Source organism: Bombina bombina, chromosome 4, assembly GCF_027579735.1.
Source record: "Bombina bombina isolate aBomBom1 chromosome 4, aBomBom1.pri, whole genome shotgun sequence".
Lineage (NCBI taxonomy): Eukaryota > Metazoa > Chordata > Amphibia > Anura > Bombinatoridae > Bombina > Bombina bombina.
The window spans coordinates 1,167,435,371-1,167,459,634 of NC_069502.1; the positions used below are offsets into that span (position 1 = coordinate 1,167,435,371).

General features: G+C 38.9%; 1 protein-coding gene across 1 annotated transcript in view; it reads left to right on the forward strand.

The window, feature by feature from the left end:
- Positions 1-24,264, forward strand: part of GALNT14 (polypeptide N-acetylgalactosaminyltransferase 14) — a 1,042,958-nt gene that overhangs the window by 236,451 nt on the left and 782,243 nt on the right. The gene's annotated exons all lie outside the window — the stretch shown is intronic.

Sequence of the window (24,264 nt, forward strand, 5' to 3'; positions counted from 1 at the left end):
TTAAACCTAACACTACACTATCAATAAATTAATTAAATAAAATACCTACAATTACCTACAATTAAACCTAACACTACACTATCAATAAATTAATTAAATACAATATCTACAAATAAATACAATGAAATAAACTAACTAAAGTACAAAAAATAAAAAAGAACTAAGTTACAAAAAATAAAAAAATATTTACAAACATAAGAAAAATATTACAACAATTTTAAACTAATTACACCTACTCTAAGCCCCCTAATAAAATAAAAAGACCCCCCAAATAAAAAAATGCCCTACCCTATTCTAAAATTAAAATAGAAAAGCTCTTTTACCTTACCAGCCCTTAAAAGGGTCTTTTGCGGGGCATGCCCCAAAGAATTCATCTCTTTTGCCTGTAAAAAAAAACATACAATACCACCCCCCAACATTACAACCCACCACCCACATACCCCTAATCTAACCCAAACCCCCCTTAAATAAACCTAACACTAAGCCCCTGAAGATCTTCCTACCTTATCTTCACCATACCAGGTTCACGATCGATCCAGAAGAGCTCCTCCAATGTCTTGATGCAAGCACAAGCGGGGGGCTGAAGATGTCCATGATCCGGCTGAAGTCTTCATCCAAGCGGGAGCTGAAGAGGTCCATGATCCGGCTGAAGTCTTCTATCAACGGCATCTTCAATCTTCTTTCTTCCGGATCCATGTTCATCCCGCCGACGCGGAACATCCATCTTCACCGACGACTTCCCGACGAATGACAGTTCCTTTAAGGGACGTCATCCAAGATGGCGTCCCTCGAATTCCGATTGGCTGATAGGATTCTATCAGCCAATCGGAATTAAGGTAGGAAAATTCTGATTGGCTGATGGAATCAGCCAATCAGAATCAAGTTCAATCCGATTGGCTGATTCAATCAGCCAATCAGATTGAGCTCGCATTCTATTGGCTGTTCCGATAAGCCAATAGAATGCGAGCTCAATCTGATTGGCTGATCGGATCAGCCAATCGGATTGAACTTGATTCTGATTGGCTGATTCCATCAGCCAATCAGAATTTTCCTACCTTAATTCCGATTGTCTGATAGAATCCTATCAGCCAATCGGAATTCGAGGGACGCCATCTTGGATGACGTCCCTTAAAGGAACCATCATTCGTCGGGAAGTCGTCGGTGAAGATGGATGTTCCGCGTCAGCGGGATGAACATGGATCCGGAAGAAAGAAGATTGAAGATGCCGTTGATAGAAGACTTCAGCCGGATCATGGACCTCTTCAGCTCCCGCTTGGATGAAGACTTCAGCCGGATCATGGACATCTTCAGCCCCCCGCTTGGGCTTGGATCAAGACATCGGAGGAGCTCTTCTGGATCGATTGGTGAACCTGATATGGTGAAGATAAGGTAGGAAGATCTTCAGGGGCTTAGTGTTAGGTTTATTTAAGGGGGGTTTGGGTTAGATTAGGGTTATGTGGGTGGTGGGTTGTAATGTTGGGGGGGGGTATTGTATGTGTTTTTTTACAGGCAAAAGAGCTGAATTCTTTGGGGCATGCCCCGCAAAGGGCCCTGTTTAGGGCTGGTAAGGTAAAAGAGCTTTGAACTTTTGTAATTTAGAATAGGGTAGGGTATTTTTTTATTTTGGGGGGTCTTTGTTATTTTATTAGGGGGCTTAGAGTAGGTGTAATTAGTTTAAAATGGTTGTAATATTTTTCTGATGTTTGTAAATATTTTTTTATTTTTTGTAACTTAGTTCTTTTTTATTTTTTGTACTTTAGTTAGTTTATTTCATTGTATTTATTTGTAGGTATTGTATTTAATTAATTTATTGATAGTGTAGTGGTAGGTTTAATTGTAGGTAATTGTAGGTATTGTATTTAATTAATTTATTGATAGTGTAGTGTTAGGTTTAATTGTAGGTAATTGTAGGTATTTTATTTAATTAATTTATTGATAGTGTAGTGTTAGGTTTAATTGTAACTTAGGTTAGGATTTATTTTACAGGTAATTTTGTAATTATTTTAACTATTTTAGCTATTAAATAGTTCTTAACTACTTAATAGCTATTGTACCTGGTTAAAATAAATACAAAGTTACCTGTAAAATAAATATAAATCCTAAAATAGCTATAATACAATTATAATTTATATTGTAGCTATATTAGGGTTTATTTTACAGGTAAGTATTTAGCTTTAAATAGGAATAATTTATTTAATAAGAGTTAATTTATTTCGTTAGATTTAAATTATATTTAATTATATTTAGTGTTAGGGTTAGACTTAGCTTTAGGGGTTAATCCATTTATTACAGTAGCGGCGAGATTCAGTCAGCAGATTAGGGGTTAATAATTGAAGTTAGGTGTCGGCGATGTTAGGGAGGGCAGATTAGGGGTTAATACTATTTATTATAGGGTTATTGAGGCGGGAGTGAGGCGGATTAGGGGTTAATAAGTGTAGGCAGGTGGAGGCAACGTTGAGGGGGGCAGATTAGGGGCTAATAAATATAATATAGGGGTCGGCGGTGTTAGGGGCAGCAGATTAGGGGTACATAAGGATAACGTAGGTGGCGGTCGGCAGATTAGGGGTTAATTATTGTAGGTAGCTGGCGGCGACGTTGTGGGGGGCAGGTTAGGGGTTAATAAATATAATATAGGGGTCGGCAGTGTTAGGGGCAGCAGATTAGGGGTACATAAGGATAACGTAGGTGGCGGTCGGCAGATTAGGGGTTAATTATTGTAGGTAGATGGCGGCGACGTTGTGGGGGGCAGGTTAGGGGTTAATAAATATAATATAGGGTTCGGTGGTGTTAGGGGCAGCAGATTAGGGTAGGGGCAGCAGATTAGGGGTACATAAGTATAATGTAGGTGGCTGTCGGCAGATTAGGGGTTAAAAAAAATGTAATAGAGTGGCGGCGATGTGGGGGGACCTCGGTTTAGGGGTACATAGGTAGTTTATGGGTGTTAGTGTACTTTAGAGCACAGTAGTTAAGAGCTTTATAAACCGGAGTTAGCCCAGAAAGCTCTTAACTACTGACTTTTTTCTGCGGCTGGAGTTTTGTCGTTAGATTTCTAACGCTCACTTCAGCCATGACTCTAAATACCGGAGTTAGAAAGATCCCATTGAAAAGATAGGATACGCAATTGACGTAAGGGGATCTGCGGTATGGAAAAGTCGCGGCTGCAAAGTGAGTGTTAGACCCTTTCCTGACTGACTCCAAATACCGGCGGTAGCCTAAAACCAGCGTTAGGAGCCTCTAACGCTGGTTTTCACGGCTACCGCCCAACTCTAAATCTAGGCCATAGAAAATAATATACTTTTTATTGTTAAATAAATATTTAGATATTTGATACTGTTAATATAAAATTTATATATATATATATATATATATATATCTATAGGAATATATATGTAGGAATAGGTATATATAGATATTTATAGAAATATGTATTTACATTAAAAAGGACATTATCCTGTAAGTGAAAGACATTGGAATGTGAAATATGTACAGTACATATAGGGTAAAACACATAAATACTTAAAAACATATGTACGCACATATAAACATACATATATATATATGTGTGTGTATATGTATATATATATATATATATATATATATATATATATATATATATATATATATATAAATATGTCCTCAAAAGTATAATAAATACAAAAAAGATGAGAAAGTAGAAAATATTGCTTAATTTTAACTTCACGGTGCCTCCCTTTCAAATAAATTAATACTTATATAACAGAGAGAAAAAATACCAGGATATATATTAATATCCTAGAAAAGCAAGGGAATCAAAAGGCACACGAAAAGGACTTTTTAGAAAAGGTCAATTTTTAATTTTCCCAATAATACATATCAGTAATTCATCTGTCTAAGCCTAACAGCACCACAGAAGGTGAAACCTAAAACAGTGGATATACAGTAGTACTCAAACCTCTCCCTGCCCTATAGCATACGTATACAAATCTTAAATATCCCTAGTATAAGATATAACACAGGGAAAATCATATATATGCAACCTATTATATATTCAGGACAAGATAATTGATGCAAAAGTGTCCTAATACACATAAATAAGAAACATTTTATAAAGACCAATGTCCATGAACAATCATATAGGGCCAAGTCCTGCTGTATATTACAAAGAACGCTTCACAGTCACTGAACACATCGCCTGAGCTCAGCGAACTCGACCGCAGCTGTTCCTGCTGCACATTAGGTCACTCAGGAGTGTAGCTTCTTATAAGAAAACCAACAAGAAAAGGCACTTAGCTTCGGTTTTGTATTGTGCTGTTTCCAACGATCTGCTTACTATCACCTTCGATAATTCCTCGGCATGTGACGTATCACAGAGTAGGAGTGGCAGACTGTCACCAGAGACTGTGAGTGGCTATTAGCGGATAGATCATTCCCATAGGTCAGAGGACAGCCAATTGGATCGGCAAGCAGCCGCAAACCCAGTGCAAACTTCTATCGAAGTATATTACCAAGATGTACCTACTTGTATGGAGTAAAAACCACCTCACATTGGCAAATCCTCACCGCATCCGTATATCTCACTTCACCACTTTGTCTGCTCTCTCCACCGCAGAGAATGTTCAGAAATCAACACATAAGCAGGTTCATCGATCTGTCCTGTTGTTATTGCATTCCCGAAGTATGTCTTTATAAGCTGTTAGGCAGGAAACAGATCAAAGCGTCTTGCAATACCACTGGCTTCCCAGGAGATAGTCGACTTACTCCTGGGACAGAATACACATATTGCCAACGCACGTTTCACCCCCACATCCAGTATGTGTCACAGGGGTTCATCAGGGCATACTGAGTCCTCACCGGACCTCCTCTTTTAAAGAGGCACCTAATTGTTTACAGGTGATCATCTCAGACAAGCTAGCCAATTCCTTACAGCTATATCATGTTTACCCTGTGTGTTAGATATATCACTTATCAAAACATATAATTCTTGGTTGATATAAAACCTGGCTATACCTAATTCCTAGTTTCTCCAAGTTATTCCTACACAACAAAGACTAAATAAAGGATACACCCTCATTACTGGCACACACTCTGTCAGAGCCCTTATCATTTAAATAATTTCATTAGAGGAAATTTGCATATTCCATCTTATCGTTCAAACCTATTGGGATTCTAGTTCCTAATCTATAAATCCATTTTGCTTCTTTCTGTAAAAGAACCTTATTGTTGTTACCACCACATCCATTTGTTATCCCTTTATCTATGATAATGAATTTTAATGAATCTTCATTACCATTGTGTACAGTACAAAAATGTCTTGCAACATTTGTGTCATTGGAGTGAAGTATGTCATCCCTGTGCTCCTGTACCTGCTCCTTCACCAACCTCTTTGTTTTGCCAACGTAGAAGACCGGGCAGGAGCACAGTAATGATAAGGGCTCTGACAGAGTGTGTTCCAGTAATGAGGGTGTATCTTTTATTTAGTCTTTGTTGTGTAGGAATAACTTGGAGAAACTAGGAATTAGGTACAGCCAGGTTTTATATCAACCAAGAATTAAATGTTATGATAAGGGATATATCTAACACACAGGGTAAGCATGATATAGCTTTAAGGAATTGGCTAGCTTGTCTGAGATGATCACCTGTAAACAATTAGGTGCCTCTTTAAAAGAGGAAGTCCGGTGAGGACTCAGTATGCCCTGATGAACCCCTGTGACACATACTGGATGTGGGGGGGAAACGTGCGTTGGCACTATGTCTTTTCTGTCCCAGGAGTAAGTCGACTATCTCCTGGGAAGCCAGTGGTATTGCAAGACGCTTTGATCTGTTTCCTGCATAACAGCTTATAAAGACATACTTTGGGAATGCAATAACAGCGGGACAGATCGATGTACCTGCGTATGTGTTGATTTGGGAACATTCTCTGCAGTGGAGAGAGCAGACAAAGTGGTGAAGTGAGATATACGGATGCGGTGAGAATTTGCCAATGTGAGGTGGTTTTTACCCCATACAAGCCGGTACATCTTGGTAATATACTTCAATAGAAGTTTGCACTAGGTTTGTGGCTGCTTGCCGATCCAATTGGCTGTCCTCTGACCTATAGGAATGATCTATCGGCTAGGAGCCACTCACAGTCTCTGGTGACGGTCTGCCACTCCTACTCTGTGATACGTCACACCCGAGCTCAGGCGATGTGTTCAGTGACTGTGAAGCGTTCTTTGTAAAATACAGCAGGACTTGGCACTATATGATTGTTCATGGACATTGGTCTTTATGAAATGTTTCTTATATATGTGTATTAGGACACTTTTGCATCAATTATCTTGTCCTGAATATATAATAGGTTGCATATATATGATTTTCCCTGTGTTATATCTTATACTAGGGATATTTAAGATTTGCATACGTATGCTATAGGGCAGGGGGAGGTTTGAGTACTCCTGTATATCCACTGTTTTAGGTTTCACCTTCTGTGGTGCTGTTAGGCTTAGACAGATGAATTACTGATATGTATTATTGGGAAAATTTAAAATTGACCTTTTCTAAAAAGTCCTTTTCGTGTGCCTTTTGATTCCCTTGCTTTTCTAGGATATTAATATATATCCTGGTATTTTTTCTCTCTGTTATATAAGTATTAATATATATCCTGGTATTTTCTCTCTCTGTTATATAAGTATTTATATATATATATATATATATATACATGCATATTTAGACATGTATATGTATATATTTCTATTTTTTATTTTTCTAACACCTCATATCTTTGAGCCCTTATCACTTTTCAATGCAATTTTTGTAATATTTTATCAGACAGTGGTATTGTGAGTGTAACTGTATTTATATATGTACCTGTATTTGTGATATGTTTTTTGCAACTTTTTTGTCTCGCATAACAGATAATCAGAGCTCTGACGTTGCTCTAAGCTGAAGGGTGTTAAATTAGATTGCACTCAATCAAATGTGTTTACTTTGTACTCATATTAGGTGTGATATTTCAACTTGCTATACACACACAAACCTGGCTGTGTTAAATTTAATTTTGAACGCAGTTAGCATACTGTTGATAAAAATATTTAGCACGCCACTTGTAATTTGGCCCTTTATGATCAATTAAATGTTGAATTTATCTTTACAAGACTTGCAAAGGGTGCACAGGTTTCCATGAGCAGCTGTCTTCTTGGCCATAGCTGTTTTTCTTAGAGAAGTGCTGAATAATTGTATACAGACGGATGCCGGGTTATATTAACTATCCACCTTATAATTGTTTAACCCATGTCTTTCAGATAGTTCAATGTTTATAGACCATTAATAATGAGCACTTGATTGACTGCCAATGTGTGATTCAGCTTCTGTCTTCCCGCCACTACATTATCTGACAATATGCTGCACCATACAAAAAATTTGTGAATTAAATGCAGATTTATTACAGCTTGAGTGTCTACAAGAGAGCTCAATCACGCTAGATAATGATCGCAGAAAGAAGTTGATGAATAATCCCTTTCCAGCCATGATTTTCATTTTAGCAGATGATAACTTTTTATTTTTAGACCAACAACCTACAGGAGATGAGCATTTTATTTCAAAAATACATTTTTCAATGGCCAAGTGGACCTAGAATATGTTCATATTTTAATTTAAATGGAAAGGGAAGTCAATAAAACTACTATGATAATCAAATAGGAGTCAACATTACAGTCAGTAACAGGGCATTGGGAAACTCCAAAATGTGCCCCCCCCAATTAAAAACAAATCTAAAGTGCAACCTTTCCCCCTCATTGTCATTTTTGTCTCAACCTAGGGTTCCTTTATTTATTTTTTTAGCAATGCAATTTTTGGGCAAGTGACTAAAATGTGTGTCCACTTATTGTAAAGGTAGTAACACACATACTCTCTCTCTCTCTCTCTCTCTCTCTCTCTCTCTCTCTCTCTCTCACACACACACTCTCTCTCTCTTTCTCACTCTCTCTCTCTCTGTCTTTCTCTCTCTTTCTTTCTCACTCTCTCTGTCTTTCTCTCTCTGTCTGTCTGTCTGTCTCTCTCAACATTCCCCTTCCTTACTCTTGCTCACTTGCACATACAAACTCACACACTTCCTTTCTCACACTTAAACACACACACATAGGGGTATATTTATCATAGTGCGAGCGGACATGATACGTAGCGTATCATGTCTGCTGCACATCGATAAATGCTGACAGCATACACGGTCGGCATTTATTATTGCAACAGCAGTTCTTGTGAACTGCTGGTGCAATGCAGCCCTTGCAGATTCCCGGCCAATTGGCTGCTAGCAGGGGGTGTCAATCAATTTTATCGGGTTGATTTCTGTCCGCGGCCTCAGAGCAGGCAGACAAGTTATGGAGCAGCAGTCTTTAGACCGCTGCTTCATAACTTCTGTTTCCAGCGAGCCTGAAGGCTCACACAGAAACAGGGGCATCAAGCTCCATACAGAGCTTGATAAATTGGCCTCATAGACACACACTCAGAAACTCTAACACATACACATGCACTGCAACTCTCACTCACACAAAAAGAAACTCTCTCTCATGCACACATGCAATAACACACACACACAGAAACTCTATCTCTCTCTCTCTCTCTCTCTCTCTCTCTCTCACACTCACACTCACACTCACACACACACACACACACACACACACACACAGAAATTATCTCTCTCTCTCTCTCTCTCTCTCTCTCTCACACACACACACAGAAATTATCTCTCTCTCTCTCTCTCTCTCTCTCACACACACACAGAAATTATCTCTCTCTCTCTCACTCACACACACACACACACACACACAAACTCTCTGTTTCTCACACATACACACATACATACACACACACTCTCTATCTCTCTCTCTCTCTCTCTCTCTCTCTCTCTCTCTCTCTCTCTCACACACACAAACACATACATAAACACACACACAAACACACACACACACTCTATCTCTCTTACACACACACACACACACACACACACACTATCTATCTCTCACACACACATACGCACTCACACACACATACAAACTCTGTTTCTCACATATACACACATACACATACACACTCTATCTCTCTCACATTCACACACATACACACACTCTCTATCTCTCTCTCTCACACACCCACACATACACACACACTCGCTATCTCTCTCACACATACACACACTCTCTATCTCTCTCTCTCACACACACAGACACATACATACACATACACTCTATCTCTCTCTCTCTCTCTCTCTCTCTCTCTCTCACACACACACACACAGACATACACACACTCTCTCTCTCTCTCACTCACACACACACACACACACAAACTCTCTCACCTAGATTATGAGTTTTGCGTTAGAAGCTGTGCGGTGTTAATGAGCAGTTTAAGCTCACCGCTCACTTACAGACAGCGCTGGTATTATGGGTTTTTATTAACCCGGCGTTAACCGCAAAAAAGTGAGCGAAAAGCAAAATTTAGCTCCACATCTCACCTCAATACCAGCGCTGCTTACGTTAGTGGTGATCTGGTAAAACGTGCTCGTGCATGATTTCCCCATCGGAATCAATAAGGGAAAACTGGCTGAAAAAAACCTGACACCTGCAAAAAAGCAGCGTAAAGCTCCTAACACAGCCCCATTGATTCCTATGGGGAAATACTTTTTTATGTCTACACCTAACACCCTAACATGAACCCCGAGTCTAAACACCCCTAATCTTACACTTATTAACCCCTAATCTGCCACCCCCGACATCGCCGCCACCTGCATTATACTATTAACCCCTAATCTGCTGCTCCGGACACCGCCGCCACCTAAATTATAGTTATAAACCCCTAATCTGCTGCCCCCAACATCGCCAAACCCTACATTATATTTATTAACCCCTAATTCTAACCCTAACCCCCATAACTTAAATATAATTACAATAAATCTAAATAAAATGACTACAATTACCTAAATAATTACTATTTAAAACTAAATACTTACCTATAAAATAAACCCTGAGCTAGCTACAATATAACTAATAGTTACATTGTAGCTATCGTAGGGTTTATTTTTATTTTACAGGCAAGTTAGTATTTATTTTAACTAGGTAGAATAGTTATTAAATAGTTATTAACTATTTTAATAACTACCTAGTTAAAATAAAGACAAATTTACCTGTAAAATAAAACCTAACCTAAGTTACACTAACACCTAACACTACACCATAATTAAATAAATTTACTAAATTAAAAACAATTAATTATAATTAAATAAAATTATCTAAAGTACGAAGAAAAAAAACACTAAATTACAGAAAATAATAAAATAATTACAAGATTTTTAAACTAATTACACCTACTCTAATCCCCCTAACAAAATAAAAAATCCCCCCAAAATAAAAAAAGCCCTACCCTACACTAAATTACAAATAACCCTTAAAAGGGCCTTTTGCGGGGCATTGCCCCAAAGTAATCAGCTCTTTTACCTGTAAAAAAAGTACAAATACCCCCCTAACATTAAAACCCACCATCCACACAACCAACCCTACTCTAAAACCCACCCAATCCCCCCTTAAAAAAACCTAACACTAACCCCTTGAAGATCACCCTACCGTGAGACGTCTTCTATGCAAGTCCCATTGAAAATATAGGATACGCAATTGACGTCAGTGGATTTGCGGTATTTCCGAGTCTGGCCAAAAAAGTGAGCAGTGAGCCTGTCATTTCAAGACTCGTAATACCAGCAGGCGTTAAAAAGCAGCGTTGGGACTGGCCAACGCTGCTTTTTAAGCCTAACGCACAACTCGTAATCTAGCCGTCTGTTTCTAACACATACACACATACATACATACACACACTCTCTATCTCTCTCTCACACACACACAAATATACACACACACACACACTCTCTATCTCTCTCTCACACACACACATATACACAAACTCTCTATCTCTCTCATACACACATACACACATACTCTCTCTCTCTCACACACACTCTCTATCTCTCTCTCACACACACAAACTCTCTGTTTCTCACACATACACATATATGCACACACACATACACACACTCTATCTCTCTCTCTCTCACACACACACACACACACACACACACACACTCTCTCTATCTCTCTCTCGCACACACAAACTCTCTCTTTCTCACACACACACACATACATAAACTCTCTCACATACACACCAACCTCCCACACCTTAGCACATTCACCCACATCTCTAGCTAGTGGGGCAAGTAATCATTTGTAAGTTACAAGCATATTACACAGTAGTTATTTTCCCTAAGCAGCCTGACATGACCCTACCAGAATTACTCCCAGACATAAGGCCTACTACAATGTACTCCTGGCATTACCCTATCAAAGCTGCACCCAGATATAATGCTCCCTACACCATCCCCAGGCCTTCTTTGGCACAGCGGTTCAAAATTTGCACCCAGACAAAATGCCCTAACAAGCCAGTAGATACCCCAGACAGAGGAGAGGGATCTAAATCTGAATCATTTTCTGGATTTTATTCTCAGCAGCCTCCTAGATGGTGGTCCTCAGAGCTCATCTACTAAGTTCTTGTGTTAGGTTTATCTGTTTGTTTTCCAAGTCAGATATTTTTTTTCTAAAAATGATCTTGCATTATATCTGAACAGATCCTACACATTAGTATTTCTTGTCATTTGTGTATACACATCTGCTTTAAGTGAATGTAAAGTTTCATGAATGAGTGCCCGGTTTTTAAAAATACTATTAAAAACAGGGGCATTTTCATTCATCAAACTTTACATTGCAGCGTTTTTTTTTTTTTAAATACTTACCTTTTTCTGCAGCAAAGCTGGATCGGCACTCCCCCGCCCGCAGCTCCTCTGTACTTACCTCAGCAATGACGAAAGCGGCTTCCTCCAATCATGGCGTGCACCACAGAGCGTCCATCTCGTGAGGCCATGATTGGAGGAAGCCAGTTTTGTCATTGAAGTGCTAACTACAGCATGATAAGCGGGCAGGGGATCGCCGGTCCGGCTTTGCTGAAGAAAAAGGTAATTATTTTTTTTAAAAAGGCTGCAGTGAAATTGCCCCTGTTTTTAATAGTATTTTTAAAAACCGGGCACTCTTGTTTTTTTAAGCGCATGCAATTTAAAAATAAAAGTGTAACCTTATAATTTCCTACATTTGTCTTTAATTGTGTTTGGTCTAACAACACATTAGTAGTTTTTTATTTTGACTACACCTAGAGAATATGCCATTATGTGTACATGATAAATATGTGATTTATCTTCACAACCAAGCTCTAGGGAAATGTCCTATAATCTTTGAGTGTTTAAACAATCAATAAATTGTAAAATAAATCCATATTAATTCTGATAATGATCATATTATAATCCCCTGATTTTTATCAAATAGGTGTTCATTAGCATAGAAACAGTTTGCCAAGGCTACCTGGCTGGCTACGGTCATTTCACAAAAACCACAGGCACATAAACTGTCACCTTGCTTGTTTGTGATATGATCATCTTTTTTTTTTTCATACCTTTATATATTGTCTATCTGTTTACTTTGGTTCAGGAATAAAAACATGTTAGCTCTTAGTTGCAGATTTAAAGGGTGAATTCTAATGTTTTCTTAGCGTGATATTTTTTTTTAATGAATGTATTATGAAGAAAAAGTGAATTTAATTGTTTTCTCATTTTCTACTGGGATTTGTGTAGGTAACATTTGATAAGTTTTTTTTCTAAAAGATTGTAGTCAACCCCATAACAAATTGCAAGCCAAAGTAACATAATGAAATACTCTAACACATTATAGAGTTTTTTTATTATGCACATATTTATATATCCCTTTAACTTCTATTTATGTATAATGGCAAACAAATTTGAAGTGCATAAATAAGTGGGATTTTTAGTGGTTTTTTTTTTATTTTGAAATGCATATGTGGTAAGAAAGCTGTCTTGGATATTACAAAGTTGTACTGCTATCTCTCACATGCACGGATATATTATCCAAATCTCCTTAATCTCTTCAAAGCAAATTATTGCAAATTCTTTTGGTTCTGAAGCTGTAAAGAGGTTTAAATCGAATGTAACAGCATAACTCGGCTTATGTGAGTACCTTCTTGTAAACTAAGACGTTAAACAAACCTTTTGATGCTGCTTCTAAAGGGCCGGTGGTAGAGTGATCTATGGGAAGCAGTAATATAGGAGGGGCAAAAATGACATTTCTCAATAATAATACATATGCAAACAAATAGTTAAAAATAAAACGAGAGAGAGAGAGAGAGAGAGAGAGAGAAATCAAGAGGTGCAGAAATTGTACATTATAACAAATTGTCATAAAAAATAGAACAATGTTAAATAGAGCAATAACATTTAACCAGTATAAAAGGACAACTCAGAAAGAACATCAGTTAAGAGTACAATATCCAAATTCCAAGCACCAGTCCACAGTTCTGAACATATGTATGTGTAGCGCTTCACAAAATGTATTCTGATCCAGGTCAGTGTGAACAAGGGGAACAGCTTTTCAAGACTGAAAATGGGAATGAAGCATAGATCTAATAAAAAATGATATCTCATACAGTTGTAGTTAAATGCACGAGAGGGTATTGCCAGGTCAGGAGTAATGAGATGAACTGTAAATCTAAAGTATAAACATAGATGAGAACTCTCAAACAGTCAAACAGCATCTCAGGGTCAGGACGGAGGAAAAGTGTGTGTGTGGGGGGGGGGGGGGGGAGAGGAGCAAAAGGGAGGGATGAAGGGAAGAATATGTTGGTAAAACACAGGACAAATGTACTTTAAGGAAATTCAAACAAATGTGAAAGAGGGGAAGAAACCCATCTAGTCAGAATCTGTAGAAAACATAACCAAGGGGGCACCACAAAGTATGATACAGTTTTGTGGAAATAGTACAAACAAAAGATCCATAAGTGGTTATTCACAACAAGAGTTGCACTAGAGATTATTAGTGCACAAATAGCAGACTGGCAATCTCAGGGCGTACATAGGTGGCATAAATTTCAGTGCAACTGCTGAAACCCACGTCACCCTTAAAGGGATATGAAACCCAAAAATTTTCTCTCATGATTCAGATAGAGAATACATTTTTAAACAACTTTCTAATTTACTTCTATTATCTAATCTGTTTCATTTTCTTGGTATCATTTGTTGAAGGAGCAGCATCACACTAATGGCTTCTAACTGAACATATGGGTAAGCCAGTCACAATCTGTATATATATGCAGCCACCAATCAAAAGCTAGAACCTAAGTTCTCTGCTGCTCCTGAGCTTGCCTAGATAAACCTTTCAGTAAAGGATAACAAGAGAATGAAGCAAATTAAATAATAGAAGTAAACTGGAAAGTTGTTTAAAATTGTATTCTCTATCTGAATCATGAAAGAAAATTTTTGGGTTTCATGTCCCTTTAAGTCCACCTTGCACATCGGGTGAATCACATAACCTGCGCCCCCAGATGATTTACTGCCGTAAGTCGGATAAACTGGCGAGGTTAAGAAATGTGCGCAACTACACATTTCTGGTGTCGCCAGTAACTTACGCCAGAATATCATCTTGCACGCTTAACAAAAAAAAAAGTTGAATTTGCACATAAAAATCTCAACCCAACAAAAAAAATTGAACCGACATGTCAAAGCAATGCCCACATCCTCCCACATTGCAAATACTAAATAAACATATTAACCCTAATCCGCCATCCCCCACATTGCAATCACTAATAAAATCTATTAACCCCTAAACCGCCATCCCCCGCAACTCAAACTACTATATAAACTTATTAACCCCTGAACCGCTAACCCCCACAACTTAAACTACCTAATTAAACTATTAACACCTAAACCACCAACCCCCCACAACGCAAACACCTAATTAACCTATTAACACCTGATTTGCCAACCCCCCACAATGCAAACACCTAATTAAAATATTAACACCTAATCCACAAACCCCCAACAATGCAAAGCATCTAATTAAACTGTTAACCCCTAAACTGCCAACCCCCACACAATATACAGTATTAACCTAATAACTAAGCCCCCTAACCTAACAACCCCTAACTTAACACCAATTAAAATACAGTGAAATAAATTTAAAATATACTAACTACCTTAAAAATAAAAAAAGATTACAAAAATAAAAAATCTAAATGACTAAAAATAACAAACTAAATTATCAAAAAAATAATAATAATTCCTATTCTAATACCCCCGTTTACCCACCCCAAAAAACCCTCTAATCTATAACTAAACTACCAATAGCCTTAAAAGGGCCTTTTGTAGGGCATTGCTATAAAGTTAACAGCTCTTTTGCCATGAAGATAGAAGATGGATGAAGATGGAGCCGTCTGGATGAACTTCTTGTTGTTGGGATGAAGATGTTTCGCCAGACTTTAGCAATGGTGAGTAACGATTTTGGGTTTAGTGATATTTTTTTATTTTTTTTGAGGGGGGTTGTTTTTTTTTTTAGATTATGGCTTTTTTCTTTTTTATGGGCTGAAAAAGAGATGAATGCCCCTTTAAGGGCAATACCCATACAAATGCCCTTTTTGGGGCAATGGGTAGATAATTTTTTTATTTTTTTATTTGGGGGGTTGTAATGTTAAGGGATACTTTGTTTATTTTTTTGCAAAAGAGCTGTTAACTTTAGGGCAATGCCCTACAAAAGGCTATTGGTAGTTTATTAGATAGATTCGTTTTTTTTGTTATTTCGAGGTGTGTTTTTTTTTAAACAGAATATTAGAATAGGAATAATTTTGTGTAATGTTTGTTTTTTTTAGTAATTTTTATTTTCTGTAATTGTAGTTTTTTTTTAAATGTAATGTTAGAGTTTTATGTAAATTAGGTTAATAAGTTTATTAGGTAGTTTGCGATGTGGGGGGGTGACAGTTTAGGGGTTAATATGTTTATTTAGTAGTTGCGATGGTGGGGGGTGGCGGTTTAGGGGTTAATATTGTACATGCGTTATGTGTTTGTTAAGGCTTCCAGGGAGTACTTTTTACTAAGTGTAAGGCTTGCTTCCTATGTGTTGCAAGATAAAAAAGGAGTAAAATATCTCCATTCTGTGAGTTTGAGCCCTTGTGTAAAATATGTGATACCGACCGGCGACGCCAGTTCTATGTTAATTTATGGGCATAAAAACTGTGACCGACGTGTAAAATATACGCGCCTAACTTGTCTGCTGCACCGTATATGTGATCACTCGATTAGACTAAAAATTGTCAACGCTGGGTTTTGCTCCCATTGCCAAATATGTGATTTGGCCCTCAGTATTCAGTTAACGGTTCGTTACTCTGATTGCTACATACAGCAAGCCTAAGGCTCATCTGAGCCATGGCTCTCTGATTCTAAGTGGCTCTGTTAAAAGTGGCAGAGTTACTCACTGGGTCTACATCCACACTGCTTCTAATCCTACTTCATCTCATCTCTCTACAGGTATGTGTCCTTGCTTGTGTCTCCTGGATCCTCTTAAAACATCCCTTTAATTCCTTCTAAATATCTCTGGTATGCATTTCCTCTGTCTCAATTTTGTCTACTTGTAATCATCTCTGTATAACTAATGCATCCTGCCCCCCCTCTAATTTGCAAGTGTGTAACTCCTGGCTAGATAGGCTGCTTGTAGCAGCTGCCTAGAATTAGTTCATTACTCTCACTGCTACATACAGCAGGCCTAAGGCTCATCTGAGCCTTGGCTCTCTGATTCTAAGTGGCTCTGTTAAAAGTGGCAGAGTTACTGCAGTCCCACTAACAGGTAAACTTACTAACTATACACCTACACAATGCTCTCTATGTATTTTCTGCCCTCTCTGTCTGCTCTTCTCCTAAAATTCACTCCATGTCCCTATAACAACAACCCCCACACTATCCATATCTCACCCTCCCTTCTCCCATCCCCTATGCTGTCCTCTCATGAATTACTCTGTTTATTTAGAAACACTTCCCCCTCTAACTCTCCTGTGTCTAGTCATACCCGCTCTTATAAATCTCACTCTCACCTTCTGTCACTGTCACTTCTACTACTGCTTGCTGCTGGTGATGTTTTTCCTAACCCTGGCCCTGCAGCAATCACCACACTTTTACACTCTCGCTCTCCCTCCCAATGCAAAAACCCTAGGTCACGCAATACCAACAATCTCATCTCCATTAACCCACAGCGCCTATTCCCTCCCTTTTCTTGTGCCCTCTGGAATGCTCGCTCTGTCTGTAACAAACTTACAGCTGTACATGACCTGTTTGTTTCCAACACTTTTAACCTTTTAGCAATTAATGAAAGCTGGCTTTCTTAATCTGACACTGTTTCCATTGCTGATCTCATACATGGTGGTCTTCACTTTAGCCACACGCCTAGGTCAGGTAAGAGACACGGTGGTGGTGTTGGCATCTTACTCTCCTGCTCCTATCAGTATCTATCTCCATTTCCATCTCTCTCCTTTTCTTCCTTTGAAGTCCACTACATTCGCCTGTTCTCCCCCCTCTCTCTCTGAGTGGCAGTTATCTATCGCCCCCCTGGACCAACCTTCCAATTCCTCGACAACTTTGCTGCCTGGCTTCCTTACTTTCTCTTTACAAATACACCTACTCTAATTCTGGGGGACTTCAGCATCCCCATTGACAACCCATCTGCACCTGCTGCTTCTGAACTTCTCTCCCTCACTAACTCCTTTGGCCTTTTACAATCCAACCTATTCCCTACCCACTGCAATGGACACTCTATTGATCTGGTATTCTCCTATCTCTGCTCTCTCCCAGATGTTGCCTGTCGCCCATTTCCATCTCAGACCACCATCTACTCACCTTTAATCTTAATATACAGGCTAAACCTAATTTCCCCCCCTCGCTCCCGCACCTGTAGAAATCTGCACACTGTAGACCCTCCCCAACCTTATTCAAATACGCCTCCCCCACACTTCCACAATATCCTGCCCTGACCTTGCCATAACCCACTACAATAATACTCTCTCCTCTGCACTAGACACTCTCGCTCTGCCCCAACTTTGCAAACCCCCATGTCGTCAGCTCCAGCCCTGGCACTCCCAGCAAACACGCCACCTACAAAATGTTCCCACACTGCTGTACGTGCCTAGAGAAAATCCTGCTCTGAACCTGATTTCATGCATTATAAGTTAATCCTTCACTCTTACACCTCTGCCCTTCACTTAGCTAAGCAAACCTACTTCTCTTCTCTTATATCCACTCACTCCTCAAACCTTAAAATACTCTTCTCCATTTTCAACTCTCTTATCTACCCACCAGCACCACCCTCATCTGCGTTCAGTGCTCAAGACCTGGCTGACTACTTTTTCAATAAAACACTTACCATCCGAAGAAACATCCCAACACAAGCCTGCAATCTCCCAACTTCACTCCCAGTCACCCCCTCTGCCGCTCTCTGCATCCTCCTCCCAACCACTGAAAGTGAAGTGGCTTCCCTATTGTCTTCCCTATACCTCACTACCTGCCCACTTGACCCTATTCCTTCGCATCTAATACCTTCTCTGTCTCCCACCCTCACTCCGGCTCTTACCCACATATTCAACCTATCCTTCTCTATTGGCTCATTCCCTGTCTCCTTCAAACATGCAAAGGTCACCTCATCCTCAAAAAACCCGCCCTTGACGACCCTAACTCTCCTGCAAACTACCGCCCCATATCACTGCTCCCGCTAGCTTCAAAAATACTTGAAAAACTATTTTTCGATCGCCTAACCCACTTCCTGTCCTCCAACTCACTGCTCGACCCCCTGCAATTTGGCTTCCGTCCCCAACACTCAACTGAGACTGCCCTCACTAAGGTTACTAACGATCTCCTTTCTGCTAAAAACAAAAGCTACTACTCTATACTCATCTTACCTGACCTCTCTGCTGCCTTTGACACTGTTGACCATCCCCTTCTCCTATGGACTATTAGCTCTCTTTGGCTCTGTGACACTGCACTCTCCTGGATTCACTCTTATCTCTCTAACAGATCCTTCTCCATCTCTTTTGCTGGTGGCTCCTCCTCTCCATTGCCTTTGTCTGTTGGAGTACCTCAAGGCTCTGTCCTGGGTCCTCTATTCCTCTATTTACACTTCTTCACTGGGTAAACTTATCAATAGCTATGGCTTCAACTACCACCTCTATGCTGATGATACTCGGATCTACCTTTCCATCTCTGCACTCTCTCCTTCTGTCAATTCTTACATCAGCAACTGCTTATCTGGCATTTCCTCCTGGATGGCCTCTCACCACATAAAATTAAACATGGCCAAAACTGAACTACTTCTAATCCCCCCCTCTAACTCTACTACAGTTTCTAATTTTTCTATTACTGTTGGCGGCACCACTATCTCCCCATCACCCCAAGTCCGCTGCCTTGGAGTCACACTTGACTCAAATCTGTCCTTCATTCCCCACATCCAACTGCTCTCTTCATCCTGCCGCAACCACCTACGCAATATCTCCAAAATTCTTCCGTTTCTAAGTGACGAAACTACTAAACTGCTTATCCACTCCCTGGTAATTACCTGAATTGGCTACTGCATTAACTTGCTAACTGGCATCCCTCTCTCCCGCCTCTCTCCCCTTCAATCCATCCTAAATGCATTTGCCAGGCTAATCCACCTCTCTTGATGCTCCGTTTCTGCTGCGCCTCTCTGTGAGTCCCTTCACTGGCCCCCTATTCACAGCAGAATTAAATTCAAAATTCTCACCCTGACCTACAAAGCCCTCACCAATGCTGCCCCACCCTACCTGTCCTCACTCATCAACAAATATACCACAGCCCGCCCCCTAAGATCCAGCAATAACCTGCTCCTTGCATTATCTACCATCACCTCCTCTCATGCTAGACTACAGGACTTCTCTTGTGTGGCACCAACCCTGTGGAATACCCTTCCATGAGCCGTCAGACTCTCCCATAACCTCTCCTCCTTTAAATGTTCCCTAAAGACCTTTCTGTTCAGGGAAGCCTATCACCCGACTCATTAACAAATGAACTTCACTAACCCAACAGTTGCCCTCATCTCCCCACTAATATCGCTCCCACCTTTGCAGTCCCCACCTCCTGTTTCCCATCCTCCTATGCATCTAGATTGTAATTTCCCATGGGAATAGGGCCCTCAATTCCCCCTGTATCTGTCTGTAAAATGTTGTCTCTTATTGTATTGTTTCTCCGTTTTACAGTGCTGCGGAATCTGTTGGCACTTTATAAATAAATAATAATAATAACTGTCAACCCCAATAAATCCACTGTTTCTCTCATGGTGAGCAGTAAAATAAGCTGGTATTAATCCGACTATATAAATCGGATATAGAAACCAAAGCGCCTAGTAGGCTGGGTCTGTGTGTGTGTGAATAGCCATGAAATATATAATATAATAAACTAAAAAGCTGTATAAAAATTAACACTTTAATTTCTTACAGACATGGATCCATGTTACAATCAGACAAACACAATATAAAAACAATAAAAACAGTAAAAAACTTCAGATAGTAAAAATCTCTGTGGCTAGTTTTCTAGTATGTGATTAGTACAGATGGACTGATCCCCTTTCTAAGTGAGATGACCTAGATATATAACGTTAATACTCTGACACCTTGCTAAAGGGGAATAGATGCCTTGCTAAAGGTGATATAGAAAACAAATCCTGGTGTATACCCTACCAGAAATACAAGTAATTAAGTGATGCTAGAAACCTTGCTAAAGGTGAAATAAAACAAATCCTGGTGTGTACCCTACCAAAAAATAAAAGTAATTAAGTGGTCTAATGTCGATGTTCCTAAAGTGATTTAACAAGTGTAGCACATAATAGTGTAAAACACAATTGCAGTGGTGGATAAACAAAAATATTCAATCAGAATACATAACAATCAATCCGTTAATACCAAATAATCAAAAAACAAAAAATAGCATCTGTGGCTAAAAGCAAAATAACAAAGTCCTCCAAAATATAAATAGCAGTGTTCATTCCATAAAGACACGTAGTGAAAAAAGGTGCGTAGTGAAAAAATGAAATGACAAATCAGTGGCCACTGTAAAAAGAATAAATATGTTCTTGATAAATCCTGTGGAGAGATATTAACTGCAACCTATAGCAGTACCGGGATGTGGTGGTGTGTAAAAACTCATCAGGGGCCCGGCCGACCCAAATTTCACCTTGTCTGCTCAGTTCCGCCAGTGTTCCATTCTGTTTGGCCTGGTAACTGATATTCCTTGTTATCTTCTTATATTCCTCATTTGCCAAATTTGCTTTGATCTTTTCCAGACAGGCCACAAGCTGTGGATTCCGTTCAGGTATTTTCACTTCTGGCAAATAGACTTCACTATCTTCAAGCAGCTCATGAAGATACACAGGCGAAACTTTCTCCCATAGGACCTGGTGAAGTTCCCGCAGAAGATTGAATGACACTATAGCCCCGGGTCCGTTGTTCAGTGCTTCTTCAGCTTCGGCCTTAGCACTCGGTTTCAAACCTGACAACTGCTCCCGAAGAGTTTTTAGCCTAAAAACTCTTCGGGAGCAGTTGTCAGGTTTGAAACCGAGTGGTTTCTATATCCGATTTATCTATTCACTTTTATTGACTACTAGGAGTCAATATCCAGAGCCAGGGTCTTTTTGAGGCAGGCGCTTAGTGTACCATCCACTGTTATTAATCCGACTATAATTGAAGTTTATTAAAGGCAAATGATTATCTATAGAGGATAATGTGACATATCTTTTGATGAAAACTATTGTTCTTATAATGGGCTATATTACAAGTGGTGCGCAAATGATTGTATGTGGCTTTGCGCTCAAGTTAAATTGCGCTCACATAACAACTTAAAATTAAACGCGATAGTGTGAGTGCAATCACAATTTACGCTTGAATGATTTACAGCTATCACAGAGCCATGGTTAACTATTTCTCCAAACAAGGAAAAGTGTTACAAAACACATAAAAAATACATTACAAAGTACAGCTACACTTATAATATCACTATCTAATAAAAATTATTCACAAACAATATCGCACACAATAGTTATAAGTGCTTAAAGATATGAGATCTCATGTGTTTGAAAAAAAAACAGGCAAAGGGCTTTAACATAGATATACATACATATATTTGTCTATGTACTGTATGTCTATATATGTATATGTGCACATTTTTTTTCTTTTATGATTTAGAAAGAGCATGCAATTTTAAGAAACTTTCTAATCTACTCCTTTTATCAATTGGTCTTTGTTCTCTTGGTATTTTTATTTGAAAAAGCAGGAATAAAAGCTTAGGAGTCGCCCCATTTTGGTTCAGCACCCTGGATAGTGCTTGCTGATTGGTGGCTACAGGAACTGTGAAAAACTGTCAAAATGCACGGAGATAAAAGGCGGCCTGCAACAGGTTAGAAATCAGTACATGAGCTTACCTACCAAGAGAACAAAACAAATTTGATGGTAAACTGGAAAGTTGCTTAAAATTGCATGCCCTATCTGAATCATAAAAGTTTAACTTTGACTTGACTGTCCCTTTAAAATAAAAAAGAAAATTTTCTTCTATGTTGGATAGCGCGTGAGCAATAACTAATAGGAATTTCTTCAGCGCAGCCCATAGAATTTTATGTGGAGAAGGAGTTAGCGTGGACGTCAAATCCGAAATTAGCACGACTGAAATTTTCGCTCTGGTGCTACCTTTTTACTTTCAACTTGTAATAAGCTTTAATGCAACCATGCTATTATTTTATTCTAAGGGCAGTTAGCGCTCGAGCAAAAATAAATAAATAATCAGTGCACCACTTGCATTCTGTCATAGATTTGGGTACCACTAAACCACTGTTTTTTCTCACAGAGTTGTTTTGAATAAGGTGGGTTTTTTTTTTCTTTGTTTTATGGGTGATATTTTTGGCAGATGCCTTTTTTTCTTTTTATTAAAATTTTTTGTCTAAAGTCACTCAAAAGCCATATCTCCTGTTCCATTAAAATAAGATCAACGCTTTGACACTAAGCCTTGGCTTGTCTAGCAGAAGTATGATAGGTTGTGCATACTGGAAATAGTCAAGGCAAAAAGTATAAAGGAGCACTTTCTGTTTCCTTTTTAATGGTGCAGGAAGCATGACATCTAATTGGTTGTACCACTTACTGACACAAAAGTGAAAGAAATACACACATGGTTAGTCAAGCACCTGCTGTAATAAAAATTGACTTGCGATTTTGAGGTTGAAGGACAACAATAAAATGTTTCAAATACATTGTAATTTAAAATTACAGCTACTAACCCTTTAAAGTGATGATAATCTCTCCCCTTTTAAAATCAGATCCGGAATGTAAGTGATATTTTAGATGGAGTTTAGTTCATTAGTTGTAATGAAGTTGCGCTATAACTTCAGCTATAACTCGCTATTTAATATAGATTTGAAATTAAAATTCCTGCAGTCCACTTCAAGGGGTCAATTTAACAAGTGCCGGGCGGAAATTAATCGCTGTAGCGAATCATGTCCGCCCGACATCGCTAAATGACGACAGCATACGCTGTTGGCATTTAAAATTGCACAAGCATTTCTTATGAAATGCTTATGAAATGCCGCCCCCTGCTCATTTGCGGCCAATAGACCGCTAGAAAGGGGTGTCAATCATCCCGAGCGGATCGGATCGAGATGATTTAAAAAGTGTCTTACGACCGCAGCTTCTTAACTTATGTTTCAGGCGATCCTGAAACTTCCAGCATAGAAAGCAGCATCCGCTGCTTGTTAAATCTACCCCTAAAAGTAAATTTTTCTATGAGCTAACAGTTTGAATTGTTGTCTAATTAGCTCTCTCCCCATATGGCATTTTATTGTAGCTAGAGCGCTGATTGGACAACAATTCAAACCGTTATCCCACATAAAATTTACTTTTGAAGTGTGCGGCAGAGCTCTGGAAATTTGAATATTATATCTATATTAAAAAGTAACTTCATTACAACTGATTAATAAAACTTCATCTAAATATCACTAACATTCTGGATCTGATTTTAAAAATGGAAGAGTTTACCATCACTTTAAAGGGACATGAAACCAAAAAAATTTATTTCGTGATTTAGGTAGAATATACAATTTTAAACAACTTTCCAGTTTACGTCTATTATCAAATTTGCTTCATTCTCTTGGTATCATTTGTTGAAGGAGCAGCAATGCACTACTGGTTTCTAATTGAACACATGGGTGAGCCAATGACAATCAGTTTATATATGCAGCCACCAATCAACAGCTAGAACCAAGGTTCTTTGCTGCTTCTGAGCTTCCCTAGATAAACCTTTCAGCAAAGGATAACAAGACTAGGAAGCATATTAAGTATGTCAGTATATGG